Below are 27,515 nucleotides of genomic sequence, written 5' to 3' on the forward strand. Positions count from 1 at the left end.
TAGCAATATTAATGCTAAGATTCATGGCTTCCCTAAACATTTGAAAGATTTCAAGAATTTTGGATAAACATCAAGTTGATGTTTTCAGGCATATAATTTCTATATAATCCCCACAGAGACTAATACCAGATAACTCTCTAATCTTCCTACTTTCCCAGGGAGCTGCCTGCATACTATGGCTAATAATCCATAACCAAAACTAAAAGAAGAGGTGAAAGAGCATTCCTGTCTCATCCCACATGACATGAAAACCAACTCAGAGTCATGACTTTAATGGACTCAACTATAGAGTCACTTCTATAACAACCTAAAGCTCTCAGCATATTAAAAATGAAAGCAACATTTGTTTAGTACCTGTCTTCCTGTTTTACTAGGCTGACACAATGGAATGAATATAACCTTGTATTGAATATGTATTAAGTTATCCCACATATATTTGGTCTTAGATGGTTTGAAGAACAATTAGTGGCATTAAGTGACTTGGAAATTGAGAAGATTAACCTTGCCACAGCACTTATGGAAACTGTTTTAACTAATAACTATATTTATTTTGAAAGTCAGTACTATAAACAAGTAAAGGAGGTAGCTATGAGTGCAGCATGTGCCCCAGTCTTTGCCAGTTTAGTCATGGCTAATTGAGATTATTTATTTGACCGTGGATATCAAGATTCCTGGGTGTTCTACACCCACTTTCTGGATGATCGTTTCATCTTGTGGAAAGATTCCAAGGAAAAATTATATGAATTTATATATTTTATAAATAATTCAGTGAGTTTTTTGAAATTTATTTATACATATAGCAGTGAGAATATATCACATTTAGATGTGGAGTTAAGTAAAAATTTAGAGGATTAAAGGTGCGTATCAACAGTTCATAGGAAAAGTACCCTTTCAAACACGTACTTAACATTTCACAAGTTGGCATCCTGTGCACCAAAAGAAAGCTGTTGTAAAAGGTCAGCTTGTATGGCTTGCCAGGATGACATCAGATACAGATACTTTCTCCAATGACTTGATATCCTTATAGAAATGTTTTTGCAAAGAGGATATCCTAGGACGTTCTTTATGGACATTAGAGAGGAAGTATGGAATAAAAGGATTAATGGGGGATATGTTCCATTAATAAATGCATTAGACAGTAATACTAAAAATCAGGTCATGTGTAGTAATAACACCACCTCAGTGAATAATAGCAGTCTATTTATTACTGCATATTCATTAGATAGCAATGCATTGGCTAACAGTATTCATAAAAATTGGAATTTTTTAAAAAATGGATGAATCAGTTTTAAAAAAAAGTGGGGAGTAAACCATGTATTGTATATGGGAAAGTTCAATCTATTAAAAATATGTTGGAAAGAAATAAGAACAGGTTACATGTTAAAAGGGTTAATAGTATTATAAAGGCAGGAATGTTTAAGGGCGGCAGCTGCAGCCAATGCCCCTATGTTAAGAAAACTAACCATTCTATTTAGGACAGACCTTAAGGAAGTTTAAAGAGAAAATATACAAGCACTTGCTGAATATTAAAAAATGTAAATCTACAAATGTACTTAGCGGACACATAGAAGTCAATGACGGACATAAATTTTGGTTTGTGGTCATTGAGCAAATTATAAAAAATCCAAAAGTTTTTTTACTAATATTCATTTGGATAAAAGTGAGTTAGTGTGACAGATGAGATTAAAGGGGGTTGGGAGGATGGCCTAATGGTTAAGGTATTTGCCTTACAAACACAAGATGCAGGGTTTGAGTCTCGCAAGGGATAATTGGTTAGGCTTAAAATGACTCACAAGGGCAGTTAGCTTAGTACTAATCTATGAACTTATGAAATGCCACTATGTCTCTAAGACTGAATAAAGCATGTTTCATCAGCCCAGTATTTAAATGAAAACAATATAAAATTTAAGTTCAGTATAAGTTGAATTAAAGTGTAATAGTAGAATATTTCTTTAACAGTTAGTGGAGTTGCATGAATTGTATTAACAAACAATATGCTTAATAGCTATTGGTTGTATTTTAGTCATCAATTTATTAATTAATTTTAATCAAGGTATATAAAGTCTCAACTGTATTTCATCATTCATTCTGATGAAGTTCTGCATTAATTATTATATGTGGAATGAAAGTGCTCATCTGAATGTAATTTTTATTTTAAAGTTTTATTAAAGAGTTTGGTTAATATTTGGAGTTTCTGTCATGTCACTGCACTACAGATAGTTGTGGTTACTTGTTTTTTGTGGTTCCTGTGAGATTTTGCTGTTGGTAGTCATGTTTATATCTCTGATTCACAAGGCCACAGGCAACTTGTAATCTCTATTAAGAGCTAAAGTGGGATGATGGCCTGAAAGCTTGCCTAGCATTCTACCCACATTGATCACAACAGTCAAGGTAGTATGCCATAAGTTAGGAAAAAACATCCATAATTACTTTAATTGAAAACGCAGACTGAGACAAAGCCTGAAATCCTGAGATGGGAACAACTGAAGAGTTTAGCAGGAAGCTATTCTGGTCCAGAGGCTTCGACATCCTTCAACCTTCTAGTGCAATTTGCAATATTCTCCAAGCTAGATGGAGATTCCAAGAACTATTTACCCCTCCAGCTAAAATTGCCATAGCTCGCTCTCACCTTCTTTCAACCCTTCTGTATGCATCCCCTCTACTCTCAAATTTAAACAAGACTGTCCTTAAACTCTCAGTTTGGTACAACCACATTGCCAGGTTTGCCACTAGGCTGCCTTTTAGGACACATCATTGCATCAGTCTAAATCAGTTTGGGTGGCTTGAACTACCCTGCCTAACCCAGTATAACCAACTGATTATGGCCTATAAAATCCTCTATAATCCAGACAATACTCCCGCACTTAAAAATATCATCAACCCCTATAACAATCCTAGACCACTTCGATCCTCTACCAAACTACTAATTCAGACTAGCAAAATTAATAACACAGCCGGTGACTCTCTCTTTGCAAACTCTGTAAGTAGACCCTGGAACTCTCTTCCATCTGATATTATTACCTTACTTTCTACATTAGGTCAATTTAAAGCTAGACTCAAACAACATTTAGCACTTAACTGGCTATGTCAATGTATCAAGCCTGGCTAACTCTCTCTAGAATGTGTAAAAATCTGTTAACCAGTTTACTGTGTAATTTAATTTAATTTAATCCTGACTTACGCTCGGGATTAACTCTAACCTGTGGAACATGTTTAACTTGCTTACTTATGTAATCACTGTAAATTGTCTGTAATATGTAATGCTGGTATTATGTAATGCTGTATCTGCTTACCCTTGGAGCATTTCTCCCCGGGCCTCCACTGAAAATAGACATGCATCCAGTTGTACTATCCCGGTCAACAAATGTAAAATAAAATAAAAATAAAATATTATTGTGTTTTAATGAGACAGGGTGCAACTATTCCTTCTAAAAAGCTGTCAACTTAAGATCTGGTGATAGCTCAGGAGATGCCCCTTTCCTATCTAATTTGCAAAACATACATGTACTGCTAGGTCTATATCAGCATATCGAATGCTGAAAACACCAAATGCAATTTAATCGAACTGAAATGCGAAATCTCAAAACAGCGAACTGACGGAAAATCAATTTATTTCCCAGGGAAAGAAATCGGTGTTCTGTGCAAAAAAAAAAAAATGTTTTTTTTAATACTTTAAACACTGACAAAAGTGGGGGGGGGCTTCGACCCCCACATCACCCAATGTAGGGGGCTGTGCCCCTCACGCCCCCTTACTTAAATATACCAATTCCGAGAGGAGGAAATAGCAAACTCCGATGACGACCCACTGATTTCTTTCCCTGGGAATGAAATTGATGTTTCGTCAGTTCGCTCTTCTGAGATTTCAAACATTTCATTTCGATTAAATTCAATTCGACATTTTCAACATTCAAAATGCTGATAGGAACCCGTAATGCTGCCCCTCTATAACTTAACAAGCTCTGGTTTGGAATACAAAAACAAAAACTCAGAAAATGTGAATTCAGTTCATTTGGATACATGAAAGTCTCACAAGCAAATTAATTGCCCAGTATTCTTTCCCAGTCTCAATTTCTCACTGGCTGTGATCAGAGTTCTACATTAAGGAAGCACTAAAATGCCTCCAAGAAAACAAAGGGTAGAAAGTTAAAGATTATGTGTTTATTACAAAATAGCTCTCGTACCTTGTCAGCCTTGCCTGGGAAATTGAGTAGCTAATTAAGAAAACGATGGGCTCACTCCCAGATTAGCTGCATTTATAGAAAAGAAGAAAAAGACTAAGAAAAATGCATAACCTGAATGAGCCAGGAATGAAAGTGTCAAGGGGAGTATACTGCTACTAAATATTTTTAAAATCATTTTTGGACCACACATCATAGGGACAGGAATAGTGTATGTCAAACATTCTCTTCAGCACTTTAGGACCTCTAAGATCAAGTAATTCCTACTAAAGGAAATGTGTCAACTCTTAAGCAGGACACTTTTAGGTCTGTTAAGTGTATCGCAGAATAAAAATGCCCAAACCACATTTATCAGTCTTATGTTTCTTCATGGGAAGTGGCAAATAGAGGAAATAATTGACTACAGTAAGAGGTGGTTTTCCCCAAATGTATATTAATGTCAATCACATTGAATATGTCTGTCAACAAATGAACTGACATTATGGTGAACTGACATTATGGTGCACTTAAGCCCAAAGTGACCACTCTTTAGTGACATCCCTAGGAGCTGGAGGTGAAGCCTAAGACCTCAAGACTAGATCTGATTAATTTAAAATGCTTCTGTTTCAGAAGTTAAAGTGTAGAAATTTTTTACAGGTTATCAAACCTCATTGATATTCCAAGAGAGTATCTTACATTGTGCAAATGTTTTACTTGGGTGAGAGATCAAAGCACTTGACCAACTGAATCAGGCTTTTCTTCATATCCACTGAAACTGTGCACTGGTAAAAAAAAAACAAAAAAAAACCAAAAAAAAAACACATCTGGCTGCCTGTATAGAGTAACTATCCATACTGGCCATCCCTGAAGATAATCTCCTAAGCTATTTACATGTGAAAATTTCCAAAAGGTCAGGAAGCCAAAAGCTAACATATTAATATACAGTTGAATAAATGTAATAGGGAAGGTGAATAAAAGCATAAACCATGACAGCCCATCGCCCGTAAAACATAGTTCCTCAGGAACTCCAACCAGACATCCAGTACTTAGGAAAGCATTACTATCTTACCACCCCCTTACATATCTATGCAGTACAATAAAAAGCAAACAAACAAGTGAAAAAATAATAAAAATAAAAGAGATTTGCAACTTCTGTTAAGTAAACTCTTTATTACCATATCAGGTCCTGTACCCTTCCAGCCTGAATTTTCTAATATAATTACTCTCTCATGAGGTGTTCCTACTTTACTTATACCATTATTGTAAACAAAGTCAATCCCTATAGGCACTACTCTAGCCAATACCTTCTTTTATGGTCTCTTGACCCGAAATACACGTGAACCCCCCCCACCCCCAAACATTACCTGTGTTTTGGTTCCTACAGAGATATAAAACCAAGCAGTTTGAGATGAAACAAGATTATATGCTGCGTGGTGAGTCGTCATCAGACAGTAACCAACATAATTCTATCCAAAACAAAATTGGGAATATGTATGACAACAATTAAGAAAGCAACAATAAAAACAGAAATATTATCAATAAATTAAGTAATTAATTTTACAATTAATTTTCTGACATTACAAGTTTAACCCAAAGCATAATAGAGTATCAAATATTAGGGTCTATATTAGAACACCGAACGTTCAAAACTTCGAGTGTTCTAATATCGACCCGTTTTCAGTGAACGCTGAAAATATTGAAGAAACAGAAAATCAAATTTTTTCCTAGGGGAAAGAATTCAGTTGTCTGTTTCTGCTGCTTCGGTATTTTCAGTGCTGTGGTGGAAAGTTACAGGTCGGGTTCAGGTAAGTGTGCGATTGTGTGGAAGTAAGGGTTAGGGCGGGTTAGGTGAGTTAGGATTAGGGCGCAGGTCAGGTAAGTGAGCGATTGTGTGGATGTGAGGGTTAGGGCAGGGTAGGTGAGTTAGGGTTAGGGTGCGGGTGAGGTGATTGTGCGATAGTGATGGACCTTAGGGTTAGGGTTTGGGTTAAGGTAAGTGGATAGATAGTGGTGCATGAGCTCGAGGGGCTTGAACCTCAGCACAGAAATAAATATAACTTGCTGGAGGGACAGGATCATAACCCAGAGGCTCCCTTCACTCTGGAATAGAATTCCAGTTCATGTGAGGCAGAGCACCTCACTGAATCTCTTCAAGAAGAATCTCGATAGGTGGATGGGGGATCATAGGTTTGTCCCAGGATTACTCCTGTGTCACTATTAGACAGAGGCACAGTAAACTAAACCTTAAAAAGGGCACAGTATACTCAAATCAAGGGGTGGCGTAAGCCATACAGAATAGGGCTAGGCTTATAATTGCCCCAGGGCAGATAGCCTAGTATGAACCTATGAACCTATGAACCTATAGTTTAGTGTAAGGTTAGGTGTAAGAGTTTAGGTGTATGTGTGTGGTTTAGTGTAGGGTTAGGTGTAAGAGTTTAGGTGTATGTGTGTGGATTGCTGTTTGTTTGGTGTGCTTGTGTTGTGTGTATGTGTTTTGGAACAGCAATTTTTTTCCCTAGGAATGAATGTTCGATGTTTTAAATTTTTGATTCATAGGGTTCGATATTAGAACCCTCAAAATTTTGAATGTTCGGTGTTCTAATATAGACCCAAATATTAATATAAAAAGGCTTTTTTATAATGTAATAATTGCTTGTGTTTTTCCACCTCTAAAATATGCATAATCTCATTTCAAAACTGTCACTTACATACATGAAAATTGCATATGATTTTTTAAAGCAAAATGACAAGCAATAAGGCCACTAGAATGTCCATGCTTAATGTCTCTAATGTGCTCCTGCAGCCTGATTTTAAAGTTATGTTTAGTTTCCTGTATATAAAACAGACTCTCGAAGTTTGAAAGAGCATAGATCATGCCTTCAGAACTGCATGAATAGTTTCCAGCTGTGTTACAGGGCAGACCATTAATCTTAGCAAAGGCAGAAGCATTATCAGAACAAAAAAAAAAAAAAGAAATCACCACGGGGGGGAAGTAGCCATCTATTTAGGAGCCAGCAAAAAGGGAAAAAAAGTAGAGAAGAATAACTGTGGGTCACCATGTCCCCAAGTGTCTTCCTTTATAATTAGACAAAAGGAGAGATCCTTCTAAGGTATCATGGAGCGTGATGTCAAAGTACAAAAGACCCCAACACCTTCTAACAGCTGCAATAACTTTAGATGTTAAAAGATTATACTGAGTCTCAAAGTAGACCTGGAATTTAATCTTAGGAGGAAGGACTGTAATTCTTCTGTTTCATTACTAAAAATACTTGGTTAACAAGTTAAAAGAATCCTGTTTAGGAAGGCTAGCTACAGACATCCTCCATACTGAATCCATGGTTTAAAAACCTATAAATGGTCTTTGTACAAAAGTCTTTTCTATTATTTCATAATATCCTAGTCCATAAGAGCTCATTAAAAAGGAGAGCAGACATCAAGTGTGTAGGGTGGTTAGTGCAACCAAAAAGTAGTCAAATGTAACAATGGACTTATGACATAATTTAATGCTAAATGATACAACCCAAAAGCGCTATCAGAGTAATATCCATAATGTTACCTTAGGGTGAAACAAATAAGTAAAAATTAACCTGAACATATATTGCTGATAAAAACAAATCATTAATATCACTCTCTCTTATTATATATATATATATATATATATATATATATATATATATATATATATATGTGTGTGTAATATATATATATATATAGAGAGAGAGAGATAAAATGGCACAAAATTAAAAAGACATTAGTGTAACTATACTCCTGTTTAAAAGACCCATTACCAAAGTTTCATAAGCAGGGTCAAAGAAGGGACCCATGGGGCTACTTTAGTTTCTATATCTTTCACCAAAAAACAAAGACATTGTTATGTAAACAAAAGTAAATAAATATGAAAAAATGGATTGGAAGTGAGAGGACAGTCAAGTCACCCAGGTAATTAACACTGTGTGCCTCAGCATCACCTTGATGCTGAATTCTAGAATAAAGGCCAGCCACATCAAAGTTGAACTAATACATACCATTATACCAAACAGAAGAAATCTTTGAATGTGTAAGAATTTAATTTCATAACAGGCTTTATAAGATAACATTTAATTAGTCTACCAACATTCTTTAACAAAGTGCCCCGGTAAGACACTGTTGCCTCACTGGAGGACAATTAAAACTTTTCTTCATTTGAGGAAGGCAATAGAAGTTAGCCATTCTAGCAAGAAGCAGATAAAACTTTTTTTTTTTACATCTTCATTGCTAAGATATCCAATATAATATTTTTAAATAATAAAATAAAGACTTGGAGTAATCATAATCATTTTTGTTAACAAGCTGATAAGTACCAAAAGTGATTGTAACATATTTTAAAATATTGGTTAACATTCATAACTAATAACTTTTTTAACTTTATTTGCTTGCATAATTAGCCAAAGACTTAAGTTATACTATAATTTCCATTTCTAAAATTGCTTCTCGGCAACCAGTGATGTTCAAATAATCTTCTAATAAATGGAACAATGTTATTACACATAAACTGCATAACATTGGCTGCTTTTCTTCAAAAAAATTATGTATACATTTGTTTTTCTTAAAATGTACTAATTATTTCTGTTTTATGTGTTTAAATGTACACAAAGGTTAAACGTTAAAATGATCTACTTGAACTGATGTTCTATCATGCTTAACGAATTTGTAAATAAATATTTTGACTGAATTTCAATGCATGTATAGCCTGCCATTGAGTCTAATTCAAGTTATAACTAACATACTTTTTAAAGATGGCAAATTCCTGACATAGTTACTCTTAATTCATGATTTAAACCAAGAGAAAAATGTTTAATAGCATTATTTCTAAATGGAGGAATGAAGTTGCTATATGGGAGTATTCATAGAAATATCACTATACTCATAGTGCTTTGCTGGTGAGTTTTAGTAGTGCTACAACTATAATAAGTGATTTAGAAACATGAAAGAGTCACACTGAGCAAAAATTCATTAGCAACTCATTTGCATGTCTGTGAATCGAACACTTAATTATTTTGGAACAATGGCATTAAATGACTCTCCAGCATCAGCACCTATGGAAACACTCTTGCACATGTACATACCCACACACCTTCGGAAACATTCTTGCACATGTACACACACACACACACACACACACACACACACACACACACACACACCATAAATTAAGTTTCATAGTTTTTAACTGCTGCAGTGCTAGCAGATGCCCTCCTATCACGGACAGCGAAAGGCATACAGCATATGTTATCATACAGAGAAGTTTTACGTTCCCGTTGCTCTCTTCTGAAATATTATGATAGAGCTTATCTTTGAATCACTGTACCACACTGTTTCATTCATGTTGTACAGTTCCAGGGAACAAAACATTACTATGCCCTAACACTACTGCGTTATACATGTAGGGGTATCCAGCAAGAATTCTCTAGTACAAAGTACCAGAACTTTCTTACCTATGTAGTGCTATCGGCCTTGAAGCATGCCTTTATAATGCACTGAGCAATCCTGTTAGAAACAAGATTGCACAATTATGTGTTTCAGAATATTTCCCCCATACTTTAACATAACTCATATCAATTAAAAGCAATCATTTGTTTCAATATTAGTGTCAGAAAATAGAAAGAAGATGTCTTCCACATAACTAATTAAAGCAGAAAAAAATCATTATTATCAATAATATAATTTCTAAAATTTTATACAATGACAGAATCATGGAGAAAAAGAAAATAGTTCATTAAATGCAACAACTCCTGGAGTGAAAATGGTAGGTAAGGTACATGGCCACATGCTGCAGAGATCATGTAACATGCATTAATGGGCAACACAGTTGGGTGATTACCATGTATGATATCATAATACATGTGGTTAGTATTGTGGGGAATGACAACATTAGGGTTGCCAGGATCCCTAGGTAAACACGCCATATGTAATATCCATGCTGGAATATCCAAGCATGGTAGGCAGATGAGTAGGATGGTCATTAGCACAAAGCAGACTGTAATTAACATGGCCAGCCCCTACATGAGCACACACCATACCTGACTCAAACTCTACATATGAGTAGAATGGGCTACATAGTGTGGATTAGGGTTGATAATGCATTGTGTTACCTGTGTGATTCAGAGGCAGTCATTCTAAATTACCTCATTAGCATAAAAGTTATACTATTAGTCCTATTTAGTGTGATAAAAACTGCAGTGTCCATTTTTCAGAAGACTGCATTGCAGTAAGCACCACATAAAATCTGAAGAAACTGGATATCTGTGTGTTACTTCCATACTGGGAAATGCTAAATGGTAATGAATCCTAGGACTGTAGATACCATTCATGAGGGGCATGGCTGCCACAGACACTATCAAACAGTGATGCCTGGTGTATGTGGTAATTCTGCACTGGCCGTGACAGTGGTCTGTTAGGCTATTCTGGCTCAAGCTGACAGAATATCGTGCATTCTCTAACCACAGAACAGTGTAGAGACAGGACAGGCTTCAGCTCTGTGGGGAGGATGATCCCCCATCTAGTGCACAGGCATGACGGACAGGCTCAATTACAGCCCTGCTGTTCACTTTCAACACACTGGTGCATATGCACACAGGCAGCAGAACAGGCTGCAGGGGATACTGGGCATCCAGTACATTAGGTACACATCACACTGTTCGCGCAGGTGCAAGATAAAGCACACATGGCCTGTGTGTATACAACTGTTACCCTGTGGTCCAGTATCAAAACAGTTGTCTTACAGCTGTGTGTAGGGCAGCAAACATCACAGGGGTGCTGAGAACAGTGAGTTGGCAGATGTTGGCTGATAAGGACTATTCTGAATACCCACAATGTCCACTTTCTTCCCATAAGTGAACCTAATCTATCATGGGAAGAAAAGAATGACCATGACTGGGAGAAGTTCACCACACAGGGGACTGAGGTGCTTTTATAGATCCTAAACACACATGCCAGGCATATTCTTTTATTTTTTGGTCTCCCTGGATCTTGTTGTTATCGGCCCTGACCCAGTACCTAATGTCCATACCAGGTCTATTGGCTTCTATTCAATCCCCTTAGACTCTGTATTTGCTGGGCAGGTCATGGATCCGCAGGGCATCCTAAAGCCTCAGTTCCACTGTGCTTCCATCTGGAGTGGGGATTTTTGTTTATGACCTACCCACTCCATTTCCCCCATCCCCCACGTTCACTTATAATGGCCAAGGGCAACTCCCCTCTTTGGACCATGCCTCCCCTTAGGAAAAGTATCAACAAATGGCAATCCCCTGCAGCACCATCAGTTGCCTGAGCTGCTAATCAAACCTGGGCCAACTGTGCCATAGTCAGGGCTCCTTAGAATCCACTCTCTAGAAGCTCTTTTCACCCTAGAGAATGCGGACATCTGTGCAGTCACTGAGACATGGTTCAAAGCCGTGGAGAGCACACCAACAGTGCAAGGTTACAATGTTTTCCATACATTTAGACCAGCTACTACACAGACATGGACTAAAGGTGGAGGTGTCTCAATTTACCTCAAAAATATACCTCAAGGCAAGTCAAACAGGATAATACACTTGATCTACTCCATGTTCAAATCACTACAGAGAAAATCCAATACCACTTCCGTGCAAGCTATAGGTCTCCCTCTAAGATCCAGGAAACTGATGCCATATATTTAAACTTATTGGAAACACTCACCATCCAACCTAGTACCATATTCATGGATGACTTTAATTACCTCGCTATTAACTGGGACTCGTATAAGACACCCAATGTACAGGCACAGAGATTCCTGGATTTTGTAAACACAAACTCCCTGGACCAGATTGTCAATGCACCAACCAGGATTGCAACCATATTGGATCTGATCCTCACTAATATAGGAGAGTGCTGCATACCCCCTAGTGTAATATCTTCCCTGGTATGGTAAGGCCACAAAATGGTCTCCTTTGAAGTAAGAATAAAACTTGGACACCCAGCTAACTCTGGAATATTTAGGAATTACTCTAAGGCTAACTTCCTGCTATTAAGCGATAACCTGGCAAAATTTCAAGCCCCCATAAACCCTGAGAACACTGCTGCCTATGCAGAACTATTCACATAAACCCTGTACAGGCATGTTAATAGTTGCATAGAGGCAGCTGTACCCACCAGGAAGAAGTACAGAACTAACTCAAAAAACAAGTCATCCTGGTGTAATCACAAAATTAATAGACTGTACAACAGAAGGAAGAAAATCATGGCAAAAATTAGGAGATGCAGCACCCAACAGGATAAAAGCACTCTCATCAAACTAAACAAACAACTCAGAAGACAAATAAAGTCTACCAAAGACAAATTTGAGGTACATTTGGCTTTCCCTGCCAAGGACAACCACAAGGCATTCTTTAACTATGTCTGCAGACTCAAAGGCAATACACAGTTGTGTGGAGAGCTCATTGTACATGGAGCCACCTATACTGTGAGAGGAGATTAGTAATGGAGAAGTTAAAGAAATAGAAACTGAGGTTATGGTGTACCTGTGAAGTGAAGGTTTCAGTGTAGAAAATTTAATTCAGAAAGCACAACAACAGGATAGAGCAATGTATATCCAAATTAAGGGGAAACCAGTGGTACAAGAAGCAATTGATCAGGTGCCATATGAAGATACTTTGTAGCCTTCCACAGGAAACCAATATAAACGTTCACTTGAAGCTGGACAGCAAGGGAAGGAACAGGAAGCTGTGGAAACTCTGATGCAGCTAATGTTGAGGAGTGATAAGCTGGTGAGGTTCCCATATGACAAAGCAATGGATGGCACAGGATGAAATTGAAGAGAATATGCCACAGAAATATTCTATAAAACTTTCTATAGAATGCCCGCCGGAAACAGTTTAAAATGAGCTAAGAGAAGAGCTGCTTAATTTAATAGATATAGATAGACATATTAAGATCAATGAAAGAAATAGACTGCAGAAGGTCAATAAAACCCTAAAAGTCAGAAGTTTTATAAAACATATGAACACAGTAATTAGGGCTGTCCATAGAGATCCATGTGCTATAACAGAAGTAAATAGGATAGATTACTGTGTAGCTAAATTAATAACAGATAAAATTCTACCACAGGAACACAGGGTAGTGAGGGAAAGGAAGTGGAGAAATCAAATACTATCATGGAAGTATGGAACTGAGAAAACTACAAAGCAATTAAAACAAGAAGTGTCACTGTTAGAGTATAGAAGAAGGAACAGATGATCAACAAAAATACTTAGAAAGATAGACGTGATAAAAGCAATTAGCAGTATTAGAACAGATCAGAATCTATCATGCACTATCGCAAATAACAAACTAAAAATCTCAGCACAGGTGGAAAACCTAGAAGATACGCAGATAAATATAAAGGAAAAGTACAAACAAGCAATTTGATGACCCAAAAAAGTTTTATAGAGAACTGGTAAACAAGGTAAAAGCAATTGAAAGACCACCTATAAAAGAAGAAATAAACACAATTTGGAGAAGTATCTATGAAGATCCTGTAGAACATAACACAGATGCTAAATGGAGAGAAGAAGTAAAAGAAAGAATAAGAAGTTTAAAGGTACAGGATATGAAATGGGATGAAGTAACAGCCAGAGAGATTGAAACAAAGTTAAGAAAAGCCTCTAATTGGAAAACCCCAGGCCCAGATGCAGTACCTAACTTCTGGTTAAAGGTATTAACATTTTTGCACGAAGATTTAGCCATGAATAAGAACTATTTATATGCACACCCCAAAGAGACACCAACCTGGCTAACAACAGGAAAAACAATGTTCTTACTTAAAAGTGAACCTGCAAGCTACCCTAAAAATTATAGACCAATAATATGCCTTCCAATGACATATAAACTATATACTGGAATAGATGCTAACAGAGTCTAGAGTCATTTAGAAGAAAACTCAATTATGGCAGTAGAACAAAAGGGCAATAAAAGAAAGTCATACGGAACAAAAGATCATTTGTTGTTAAAGTCATAGTGGAGAACTGTAAAAAGAGGAAGAATCTTAGTATGGCATGGATTGACTACAAAAAATGTATTTGATAGTATCCCACATTCATGGATAAAAGAGTGCTTAACATTTTATAAGATACACCATACACTGATCGACTACATTACAGTGGCCATGAAACAGTGGCAGACCACTTTGCAATAAAGCCATGATAAAGGACAAATTATTATCCCAGGGATAAAAATTCAAAGGGGGATATTCCAGGGTGACTCTCTGTCACTGCTGCTATTCTGTCTTGTCCTTAACCCATTAAGCTGTCTACTTAACAGATCAGGCCATGGCTATAATTTGGCTCCTAGAAAACAACAAAGTATAAAGACTTCTCATCTTATCTTTGTCGATGATGTAAAACTGTATAGCTCATCAGATGAGGAACTGAAAGTACAACTGCAAGTTGTCAAAACTTTTTCAGGTGATATAAGAATGTCCCTTTGGTCTTGATAAATGTGCAAAAGCAACATTTAAAGCAGGAAAACTGCAGCACCAAGAAAACAGTTTGGGGCACGAATGTGATATAAACATGAACAAATGTGAATACAACTTAGTAAGGAATACTTTAGAAGACTTAAATTAATCCTGAAAACAGCACTGACATCTAGGGAAAAAAGTCAAGGTATAAAACAATTTGCTCTCCCTGTCCTAACTTACAGGTTTGGAGTGATTGAGTGGCCCCAAAATATGTTGGGTAGATTACACAGGAAAACAAGAAGGATGCTTTATGCTGATCAAATTATTTATAAAAATCAGTGCATACCAAAATTATATATTCCCCGTTCTGAAGGACGGATGGACCTCCTTGAAGATGATTACAGGTATAGATCTGCAATCATGGGACTGCACACATATCTACTGACCTCACAAGACACAAACATAGGGAAAGTTTTGAAACATGAGAAGAATAAATCTACGATGACTTTTCTGCTTAATTTAACACAAGCATATCGGCTTCAAGCAGGAATGGAAATCAGACCAGAAGTAGATGCAAATCAGGCAGCAACTGAATGTACCAAAAAAAAACAAAACAAAACAAAGAATATAGGGTGAAGGACCAGATGAGAAGCCAAGAAATGTGAAAAATGCATGAATATAGTTGCAAGTATAGAAAACTTCTGGAAGAACCTCATGTTGATCAGGATCAAATGCAGGAATGGTTAAGGAGAGGCGAGTTGAAACCAAGAGATGAAAGGTTAATATTGGCGGCCCAAGACAGTGGGCTATGTACACGCTGGTTTACAAAATCCATTGAACATATGGGAGAAACAGACAAGTGTAGGTTTTGTAAAACAGAATTGGAAACAGTTTACACACCTCATAGCTGGTTGTGACATACTAATGGCAGAAGGACTGTATACTGAAAGGCATAATGATGTGGCAAGACTGTTGTACTGTGGATTGTGCAAACACTATGGTACTGAAGTAGCTGAAAAACACTGGAAACATGAACTGCAAAGCATCATAGAAAATGATGAAGTCTACTTCACATGGGATCATCCATTAAAACAGTTCAAAAGATAGATGCTAGAAAACTGGATACAGTGGTCCATGAAAAGAAGACAAAAGTAGCATTGATTATTGAAATCGCCACACCCAATGACTACAGCGTCTTGCGTACAGAGAGACACACATTTATCAAATATCAGGATTTGAAAGCAGAAATGAGACCAATGTGGAAGGAAGATATCCAGACAGTCCCAATAGTAGTAGGAGAAACTGGTCTTACAAAAAAAGAATCTACAGCCATACTTAGATATGTTACCAATACATGTAACCCCATATGAACTGCAGGAGTCATTACTGGGCATATTTCAGGTGCTGCAAAGAGCACTTCTGGGTAACATCAGAGATTGAAACAATACTAATTTCATTAACTTTAATTGTACTTTGACTTAGGAATGGGGTCCATTCCCATCATGGTATTAGACCCCCGAAGGACTTGGAGAAATTAAAAGGACAGAAGATACAGCAAATCTACTGGCCACAAATTCAGCTCCAACTTTCCCACTCTTGTCCCCCTCAACCTTCCCTCAAGAAATACCAGATAACTCCCACTGCTATCACTAGGGAACAGGTCCTTAATGCTTTCTTTAAAGCCAATAACACTGCATCAGTGGCCCCAGACAATATCCCAGGATGTCTTCTGAATATCATGAAACATCACCTATTAGGCCTCTGGAATTGCTATTCAGTTGTAGCCTCCAAAGAGGCTTCATGTCTCATGAATGGAGAACAGCAACAGTCATCCCTCTGCACAAAGGTAGGCTATCTACAGACCCTGGAAACTTCAGACCTATAAGTCTCACTAGTCTTATATGCAAAGCCATGGAAAGAATTATCATTCAAATGATCAGTCATGGTATAGTAAACCTCCAGACATTGGTCCCAACCCAGTCTAGTTTCACCAAAGGCAGGTCATGCCTAATCAACCTGGTGGACATCTTTGAGAAGGTCATCAAAGTAATGGATGAGGCCAAAATGGTTCACACTGCCTACCTTGACCTGTCCAAGGCATTTGACACAATTTCCCACTCTATCATTGTTGACAAACTCAAGAGGCTAGGTACAAACACGTATATCATCCACTGAATAGCCAGCTGGCTCACAGATAGGACCCAGGAAGATTGAATTAGAGAGTCCACCTCTACAAAGAGGCCAGTCACAAGTGGAGTCCCGGAGGGATCGGTCCTTGGACCGCTCCTTCTTGGCATTTACTTCTCAGAAGTCAAAGTCAATGTCAGTGGTCTCTGGCTGACTAAATTTGCAGATGATTGCAAATTAGGAGCTGTCATTGAATCCCACACAGACACAAATGTTCTCCAGGAGGGGCTAACACAAATAAAACAACTGGTGTCAGAGCCATGGACTAAAACTAGATGGCAGGAAATGTATAATGGTATCCTTTGGGAAGTCATCCTCCCCTGGTAACTATCAGATTGACAACACACCCCTTAGACTTGACCCAGTAGTCAAGGACATAGGGACACACATAGACAGTAATCTAGCCTTTGACCATCATGTGTCTACAGTAATGAGGAAATCATTCTATGTTGTGCAATTTATAAACAGAGGTATGGCATCTAGGTCCAAGGAAGTCATTTTTCCACTGTATTTGCCATTCATCAGACCTGTCATTTAGTACAATGCCCCCCTTGGTATGTACCTAACCAGGTATATCCAACAATTGGAATGTCCACAGAAATTCCTTACTAAAAGAATACAGTGTGTAAGTAAAAATCTCCTATGTAGACCACCTCAAGGCTCTGTGGCCTCCTGTATTCTGTCTCCTACAGGCTTTTGAGGCGTGATCTATGCTTGGCATACATGGCATTGCCAAACCCTACTCTGATGGACCTTCAGCATATCAACAAAACAAACAGAACCAGAATTACTCATTCTACAGACTTAAACTTTGCTGTGATATAAATAGAATCTGCTGAAGAGAGAGGTATCCCAGATACTACCCCATCTCTGGAACAGGCTCCCCATCCATGTGAAGCAGAGTTCCTCCCTAACCCAATTCAACTTTAACTTGGACAATTGGAAGAGGAACAGGAAATTCATCCCTGGCTTAGCACCTATATCTCTAATGGGCACTGGCAACCTGTAAATGGTTAATTTCCCAGGCCCCGGCTTGTAAATATTTCATCTCCCAATCCCCTGTTTACACTCTGCAGATCTGTAATGAAGAAACAGGCAGGCACTAATCAGACAATTTCATGCTCAGTGAGCTGGGTGGCCACAGCAAAGGCCTTCAACCATTGCGAAGATTGTTGGACATTGTGCACTACTGGCAGAGTGTCACTGCATATGGGGAACAGCTGCAGACATGCCTATTGTGGGCAGTGGCAACTCATCTGCATTCATAAGTACATTCATGTCATTGTGTGTTAACAGGATGCCAAGTTTGTGCAAGAGAGACAGTTGTACATTGTAGGAGTACACATGGAGTTAACACAGATAACACACAGCATTTCTGAAATGGCCGCATGGTCACAGTGTCCATGGCTGCCTCCATCCCTGGCTTTGGATGTTCAGCTGGATGTGGCTGATACTCATCTGGCTCCACTGTGGCCTACACCCCAGTTGTGGATGATGTCATGGCCATGGCTCATGCTTGCCCTACTCTACTGTGTGAAAACTTCAATGGGCAACTCACTCAGAATCTTGCAGTTCAATGTCAGATCACTGCTTGCAGCCTTAATATTAATAACACCCACCGCTGACCAAATACTGCATACTGGATGTTACAGTTTTATGGGGGCCACAGTGACTTTCCTGCATATGCAGCTGAGGTACTACACCATCACCTGGATCATCACACTGCAGGGCTCCACCCATCAGTGGAGGAGGTCATCCCTGACACTGCACAACCCCTTAGACGAGGCATAGTTGCTACAGATGCTACCTTTTGCACCCCCCCACCTATGCTAGTATTGCTGCCCCATGCAGGGGGTGTAGCAAGCAATTTCCATTTTGTACTCACAAGTTCTTAGTGCTACCCCCTTTGGGCACCTATCACTTAAAATGGACACATCTCTCAAAATGCTACCCCCCCCAAGCACTTAATAGATGTAAGTAAAAAGTCATATTGATGTGATTCCCAGAAAAAAATTTACTCAGTAGAGTACAAAGAGAATACCTGTTAACACCCCTGCTCCCATGTCACTGTGCTCCATTGTACAATTGACGATGAATGTGCCCTGTCTACTCTACTGGCTAAGGTGGGTATGGTAATGTCTGATTTGCAGCATGGCCAGTCAATGCACTGTAATATAGAACTTAGGTCTGTAAATTCTAACTTCATTTTTGCTGTGTTTGTCTTGTCATGGCCAATAGTTGTGGACCAGACACCACTCCTTTACCAGTACTATGAAGTATTGCCCTCACCAGTAGCATAGCTAGGGCAGGGCAAGGGGACAACCTTCCAGGCTGCAAACTGTTGGAGGCCGCGATCAGCCCCTTTAAAAGCTGGTATTGCATTTGTGGTACAACCTGAGCATTGTAGTGCTCGGTGTAGAGTCTAAAACCTGAGCGCAGCAGGCCTCCTTGAAAGCAGTGCATAATATTCACGAGGGGGCATGAGGTTTACTCAGAGCTTGCTGATAAGATTGAGCCTCCTACTGGCAGCCAAGTCTTTCAGTCTTTCTAGATTCTCGATGGTGCTCTCAGTGTTTTTTCCTGATATCTTGTAGAGTTGCTGATTAAGACTTTCATTCAACTCTGTATGATGACTGGTTACACAATTTTGTGTGAGTCGATTGTAATATATAGGGATCTGCCTATCAATTATCCACCTTTTGAATGTATAATTTTATTTAACACTTATAGATTCCACTAAGTTTGTGTGTTTGTTTGGGTCTTTCGGCTTTTCCCGGTTAGGGGTTGCCACAGCAGAACTCCGGTCTGCTAATGATTGGCAGTTGATTTTTACGTACCGGCTTGCCAGGCCTGACGCACAACCTTCAATGAAGGTACGCCCATTCACGCATGTTTCCATGCAGAAGACGCTCTAGCTGAGAATTGAACCGGACAGCGTCTTACTGTGAGGCGACAACGCTACCGCAGCACCAAGTGCACCCATAAATTATTTTACAGGGAACGACAACTCATTTCAGTGATCAGCCTCCTCTATAACTGCCAATAAAAAAGGAAAGTTAACCTGAAACAGCTGGCACAACCCTAGTAACAGCTATCTTGAGTTAGCATAACCCTGAAAGGAGTGACAAACTTATTAAATGAGCCAACATGTATTGGCCATATGTGACTGCATAAGTAACCTTGTAAATAAACTTAGCACTATAATGTATGTCCACTGGAACCATTAGAAAAGCAGACACAGGAGGAAAATATACATTTGTGGGCAGAATATTATACAACTCCCATACCCCTTTCGTTAGTTTTAGTATATAACAAAACTATATGATTTCTATTTCTGATGGTAGAATACTATGAAAACCATGAACTATTCCAAACAATCTATATCTATTTCTAGGTTAGGGGCAGGAGAGTTAGCATGCACAAGTAAAGTGGGCACATTGTCCTATCTTAGGAAACATTCAGTACACCATAACTTATGGTGGACTTATTGGAAGTTTCTCTGAAGTGAGTGCAAGAGACACAAGTTAAAGTCAAGTGGACATATTCAAGGTTTGAAAATCCTTAGAAAGTATGGATCCAGGCCTGCTAAAGTCTGTAAACAGATCATCCAACATAACTCACAAATACCAGTGAAATAAAGGAGGGCTGCATGAGCAATTATGGTTACAGTGTCCCTAGAAAAAAGAATGTCTAAAAACTAGTTAAATGTGTGTTTACACATTATGTAAATTTGTAATAATAATGTTATACAGTTCACTTTCCCTAATACCAAAGGCCTGTTTAATGCCAAAAGTTCTAAACGGTTTGTAAACTAACAACGTTTTCAAGTGTCTTTAACGTGGATTGAGGCTGCAATTAAAATAGTTATTGCACTTCACACTGTAAGAGTATTAGCACTACAGAATTACTGGTTTTGAAAAGCAGCTTAGCCAACTTCCTATCGAATTGAAGGAGAGATGTTCCTTATCTTGAAAGGTAAGGATTCGATGAAAACATGAGACAGGTATATAATCCATTGATGATGGCACTGCAAAATGCCCTGCTAAGAAAATGCAAGCAGATCTTCAGGAATGCCATCTGACTATCCAATATGAGAGCAAGTGAGCTAAAGTTAGTGAATTCCCTGGCACACTTCCATGTCATTTATTTCACCCTATATTTTGTGTTTTTTTAACCTTCAACCTGATGACACTTTAATTGAAAAAGAACTAGGCTTACTCAGTTAGGTCTGAAGCTTCTGCACTGCACCAGTCTCAAACCACTGACACAGGGAAACAGCTTTGTCAGGAGAGTGCATTGTAGGCTTTATCCTGGAAAAGTAGGCATAGTCATCTGGGGTAATGTAGAAAATAATGTAGAAAAAAATGTATCCATTTTAATTTCTGCACCCAACAAAAACAGTAAAATGTTTTCTTAGTTTGGAGACTCTGAACTGTTTAGACACTACATGTCATTTGCCTGTTGTAATGGAATTTCTTCTAGCTCAAGGATATATCAAAATCACATTTTCACCTTTAAAAAAAAACAAATGTTTCACAATTCCTGCCTTTAGACATACATGTGACGTTTGTGGTGACGTTTAGGGGATCAGTGGGCCTTGTCAAGCATGAAGTTAAAACAATATCTGGATCCCACCCTTCAGGGAGCCACTGCTGTAAAGTATCAGATGTCGTTCCTGCCTTCCACACCTTCCTGAAGGTAAAATATCCTCAGCTTATTCCTTCTGACCCTGTTTTCGAAGTCCTCAGTTTCCCAAGTAGGAAGTTAGTCTGCTGAAGTGCACAGCTTGAGATTCAATCTCTGCTAATTATCCATATGTGTCTGTTATACTTGCTTCCAAGGTCAGTGTTTTATGGTGTTCTTAGGCAAGGTGAACAGCAGCACATTTTCCAATTTCTTGTACAAAGATGAAATACTTTAAAATCATTATAACAGCATGTCTTTAGTACTGATAAATACAATTTTTACATTTCAGTATTTTTAACTTTCTGAGTAATGCTTCAGGGAAAATTTATAGAAAAGTCTGTGGAGTGCATACCTGATGCTGATATACTAAGAAATTCTTCGGATAATCTCAGAATATTCTGAACCTGGAGGATCACTATTCTTCCAGCTTTTGCTAGAAATTCTTGATGGGACACCTGCTTCGATATCTCTCTTAATACTTTCCTAACTTTCTTTTTACTATAGGCATCACAAATGCAGTCTCTAATCCATACAATTGCTATAACATATTTGTTGTGAACAAATGATTTGGAGTTCTTCTTAGCAGTGTTCTACTCTGACTATAAGGATAATATGATTTGGGTTTCTCAGAGTGCTTCAGAACCACCCCTTCTAGTAGCTTAAGGGTAGAACATTACTACAGTCTCACTCTGTCCCTCTATTCTTTAGAAGACAAGTTTCTTGTCCTCTGATGATAGCTGTGTTTTTCTTGTCTACACCATTCAGTTTTAACATAAAGATTTTCTCTTTGTAATAGAGAGGAAATCTTCACTTTAGCAAATTACTCTTCAACAGTTAAGCTGTTGAAATGGGAAGTATTCCTGTGTTCCAACAACGAGAACTGGATAGAACATTTTATGTCAATGCATTACAATATGATTTTTTTTACTGTTGGTACACTCCTCTTAAGCATTAGAATGACAATACTTGACAAGTGGTCCCATATTTTCATTAGTTTGAAAAAGCTCCTGGATTTCTCTCCCTCCTTCACTTAGAACAACATCTAACTCTGAATCCTTCAAAACCCAACTTTTCAATTACCTGTCCTCTAAACATAAGTGTTCCTGCTTTCATCCCACTTAAATTTAATTAACTACCCTTATGAACCCTCTATATCCTTTCACTTCACACTACCCAAAAACTATTATTTTTCCATTGCTACTAAATCAAACTTAAGCTACTTCTCAGTTCAAGTATTTCTCTCTCTCTACTCCTTGTATGTAAATATTGTAAATAACAGGTAACCTCAGATCTCTTCATTACAGACAGTTGAAACTTGCTGCTCTGAAGGGAAACTACTGAAAATCTATTTTATCTACCTTCCTTAATGATGTTTTTGAGGTATACTGTGTGCTTTTTGCTTTTTTTACTAACTGTGTGAATGTAATTACACATGTATTTTTTTTTTACCTTCAACACTATGTAACTTAGATTGTATTCGCATTGCTTTTGGAGCTTTTCTCCCCGGGCCTCCACTGAAAATGGGCACGTTCTGGCCCAGTGGACTTCCCCGGTAATCAAACTGGAAATAAATAAAATAATAAATAAATTTGCATACATGCATACTATGGATAAAAATGTCAGAGATAAACACATCTAGAATCCTATGCATTGAACACTTTTAAGAACATCAGTCACTACTCTGCTGGCAGTGTTGGTAAACTTCACCGTCTCAGGAAACTTAAAATAATCTATATGGGAGAAACAAATCCATTCCTACAGTACCTTATAGTCCTCCTGTGATTCTACAATTAATAATTTCTTCTCTTGGATTATTATTATCATAAATACTACAAAATGTTCAGTTCTGAAGTTCTTGCTGTATTGGTACTGACATTAATGGTCAGTAAAAGCGTCCTAGATCTTTCTTTGCATAGCACAGTTTCAACATGTTACTCAAGTATTCTTGTCAACATTTCTTAGGTGATCTGGCACTATTAATTTATTTGGATTGCTCATCAAACTTTTCTGTAGAACTAATAAGTTCTTTAAAAGAAATGTACTGCAGTATTTGTTTTGTCAGATCATATTTCTGTTCAGGCTACCCAGAAATGTAGCAGTCTCTGGTTCATTCTGAGCACCCTGATGAAGCTTCTTAAGCTTTTCTTCAGACATGGATACCTATATAACCCCCTGGCTTTTATTCAGTGCATCACAGAACAAATTTTGGCTTATCGTTCACAACTAAGTCATGCTTCTGCAATCTGGACAACATTAAGACTTGCTCTTCCTTCCTTGCTTGAAAAATGACTTTTTAAATGCCCTCTGTAATGGCCTCTGCCTGTTTTCCCTGTCACTTTTTCTCTTACATATATACTCATGGAACTTTCCTCAGTCATATACTAAGTACATTCTACTATTCCAAGGGCTGCAACTGCAATCCTTAGAGGAGCGACTTCATAAATGTGACTAAGGAGAGAACATACTAAGTATGAGTTTGCATTACCTCAGAGTACTCCCCCCTACTCCAAGGTATGGCAATCTCAGAGGTAGTAAAAACATAGTGGGGGTAAGTGGTGTGCCCCATGTTGGGGATGCAGGGGTTGACATGTCCCTCAAAAATTCATTAAATGTGTTACAGTCAGATTCAAAATTCATTGTACATATTGCAAAGTTGTGCTCCATTTTTCAGATTTGTGGCACTCACAATTACTGGTCTTGTACTTCCAGTAGGCAGCCCCATATTTTATAGAAAGTAATTATTTTCTATCAGAGTGTACCTCTAGTAGTATTCGTTAAGGACTCTGGACCCAATAGCTTATGGCTTATCTTCTGGAAAAATCACTGGACTAGTTTCAACTTTGTCTTCTACATGTAATATAATGAATTATTCACTTCCAAATTTTTCATTATGGGTGTTACGAAGTTTGCTCTTCTTTTTATCTGTCAGTATAAATCCACTAAGATACTGAAAGCAGTTTGTAAAAACATTAGCAACATATCTAAACTGTACTAATAGCAAGTGTAGAAAAGACTAACACAGCAGAACTACTAAACTAAATACATTGGCCAAGTCATTCTAGAACATTCCTTGCAACCATAATTCATATCCTCAGTTTGGAGTAGAAATATACAATTATTATCCAGAGACTGTTGGTCAGCATATTTTCATATACTGCATTTCTTATGACTTTACTTGCATAGCTATACAAACAAAGCTCTATTCAAGGACAAAACCTGCAGCAAAACAAGGCCACAGTATAGAAACATATTATTTATGTTTCTAACTGCTTCACTCAAGCACTCATTGTTCATTTGTTTAAGAACAAACCAGTATTATATGCTTATCTAACTCTAAGCATGAAAATGTTTCTGATCTGAACCATAGAAATCCATTTTGTCTGTTGTAATGTCTGAAATAATTTTACTAGAGAAATTTCATCCTGGCACTTATGTGTTTCGATTATTTTAAGAAAATCCATCCTGACAACTTATATTTTCTGATATTTTAATATAGGTCTGACACTGGATACTTTTGCTCTGTACTTCACTACAATTCTGCATCATGCTGTACTAATATCCATAATAATAATAATGAACATATATCCAACATATTCAAAATAACATTTCAGGTATATTGCATTAGAAAGTCTGTGTCAGTATGTTTTTCCTTAGGCAATAGTACTTGCAAAATTGATTTTTAATTTTACAGGATCTGGTTTTATGTCTTCAAATCATAAGGCAAGGTTCATGTATCATATGTTTTGTAAGACATGGTCCATGTATGTTAATTTTGAAATTCAAATTTTACACTTATTTATTAGGAGGTTGTTTTACATTATTCTCTTCATTGCATTTTTTTTCTTTTTCTGACAATGTCTGATAATCATTAGTGTTCTCCTACTGATCTTCGGTCCATTTGTTCCCCTGCTACTTGGGGAGTGTGGAGCAGAGAGATGACCGGAGAAACTGTCATTCAGGAAGTCATGGAATTGTTTTTGCCCTCAATCATACCCATGTATATTAGCAATGAGAGAATTTCTAATTCAGGCCCTAACCCAACTCCTTGGTGACTGTTGTGGGCATCCACATTATAACAAGGGCCACTATACCCTAATGTTGCATGAGCATACTTCCACCCACATGTTAATGAGAGCTACAGTCACTGGCTTGGAAAGCAAAAAACACATCCTTGTTTAGCAGTTGTATCTTTGTTACCCATGAGTTTCCACTTGGATGAGGCTAAACAGCCAACTAGACCTCACTTCCTCCATTGTAGGTGAGTCAGCATTGACCAGTCACTCATACTTATACTTATAATATACAAACTCTGGACATCTGTGTCACAGATAGGGCTTTATTCATCTTGTACCAGAGAGCTAAACCTTCTCTTCTGCAACTTAATCAGCCTCACTTCATGCTATTCTTTAGTCTGATCACACACTACTTTGCTGTTAGCTGTAGTAAAAACTCTATTAGCTTCCTAAATTATCTTTGCATTTCAGGTGCTGATGATAAAGCAAATGGAAGTTTTAACACTATATCTTCTCACAGGTAAATTATAAAGAATATAGCCCAGACGCTTCCTCATAAAGTTTGATTTGTCAAAAGTACACACACACACACACACACACACACACACACACACACACACACACACACACACACCAGTCCCTGTAGCTATCCCTGACTTGTCTGCCCTCCTCTTATCTATTTTCTATCCTTAGCCCCTGATCCCAGTAATAGTTTAAGTGCTGGTATGGCACCATTGTAGTTTCCCTGGTGGCTGGCTTTTCCCCACATCCACTGGTTTCTATGCTTCCTTTAGTACCAGTATGGCACCATTATAGTTTCCCTGGGGGCTAGTATTTCATTAATTCCCGATCCCCATACTGATGTAAATGCCAGTATTGCAGCATTGTGGATTCCCTTGTCGCTAGTGATTCCCCCTAAACAACCCCCCATACTTATGTAAGTGTCAGTATGGCACCATCATAAATTCCATGGTGGCTAGTGATCCTTCACAGCACCAATCCCTGCACTGCCATACGTGCCAGTATGACTTCATTGTAGTTTTCCTGGTGGCTAGTGCTCCTCCCCCACCTCCCATCACTGTACTGCTGTCAGTGTCATTATGTCATTTAAGTTTAAAGTGACCCCCCGATGTTAAGTGCTTTTCCACACTCCTGGTTCCCATTCTGCTGTTGGTGTAATTATGGCATTGAAGTTTAGAGTCATCTCTGGTGTTTGGTGGATGAACATGGCCTTTTGTCCGTTGTTCACTACTGCTAAGTGGTGGGAAGGTCATGCTGATCAAGTGGCCAAATGATTTTTTGAATTGCTCTGCATGTTGATGACTTCCTGTAGGTGGTTCCTGGGGAGAAAATAAATTATAATTAAAGCTGATTAGCATATGCTTGTCCTCTGGACTATCTCATTAAAATTCATCACTGCTGCATAGCCAGCCCTATGCAATGCTGCACTTCTTCATGCTAGAGCATTGTACAGCACAATGTTAGGACTTGTTCTTGAATCCCAAAAGGGTACTGGTAACTTGTAAACAAAGGTGTACTTGTTGCAGTACTTTTTTGTATCCCACCAATTGCTGTAATCTGTCATCTGAAGTTTCATTGAGCACTATTATAGGTTATGAGGAACACTTTCTATAAAAACATTAGACTGCTCCCCTTTCTACATGAATGTGTGATCTCTGAGTTTGTCTGTACAAGTACAGTGGGGGGGAGGGGTGCCCTCTGCACCTAGTGTTTATTTTTTGTCTTTCACTGGCTATCAATGTTTAACTAAGATGTCAGGATGTGGTAGCTTGACTTATAGGTTCCTAGGATGATACTAGGCTATTTGCCTGGAAGCCGTTATAAGCCTAGCCCATGTTCCCTCAAAGTCAGCACCTGAAACTTCTTAGGTTATTGATGAGTCTGTCCCGGCAGCAGACTAAACTAAATGAAACTCTGGTCAGTTGATTCATAAGTTTATTCTAGGCTGTTGATCATTTGTATGCTAGCCTTAAGATCCCAGCTCATTAGTACGACATGAAGTAACTACTACCTAAT

Source organism: Protopterus annectens, chromosome 5.part1 (assembly GCF_019279795.1).
Source record: "Protopterus annectens isolate FY-2018-M chromosome 5.part1, PAN1.0, whole genome shotgun sequence".
NCBI lineage: Eukaryota > Metazoa > Chordata > Ceratodontiformes > Protopteridae > Protopterus > Protopterus annectens.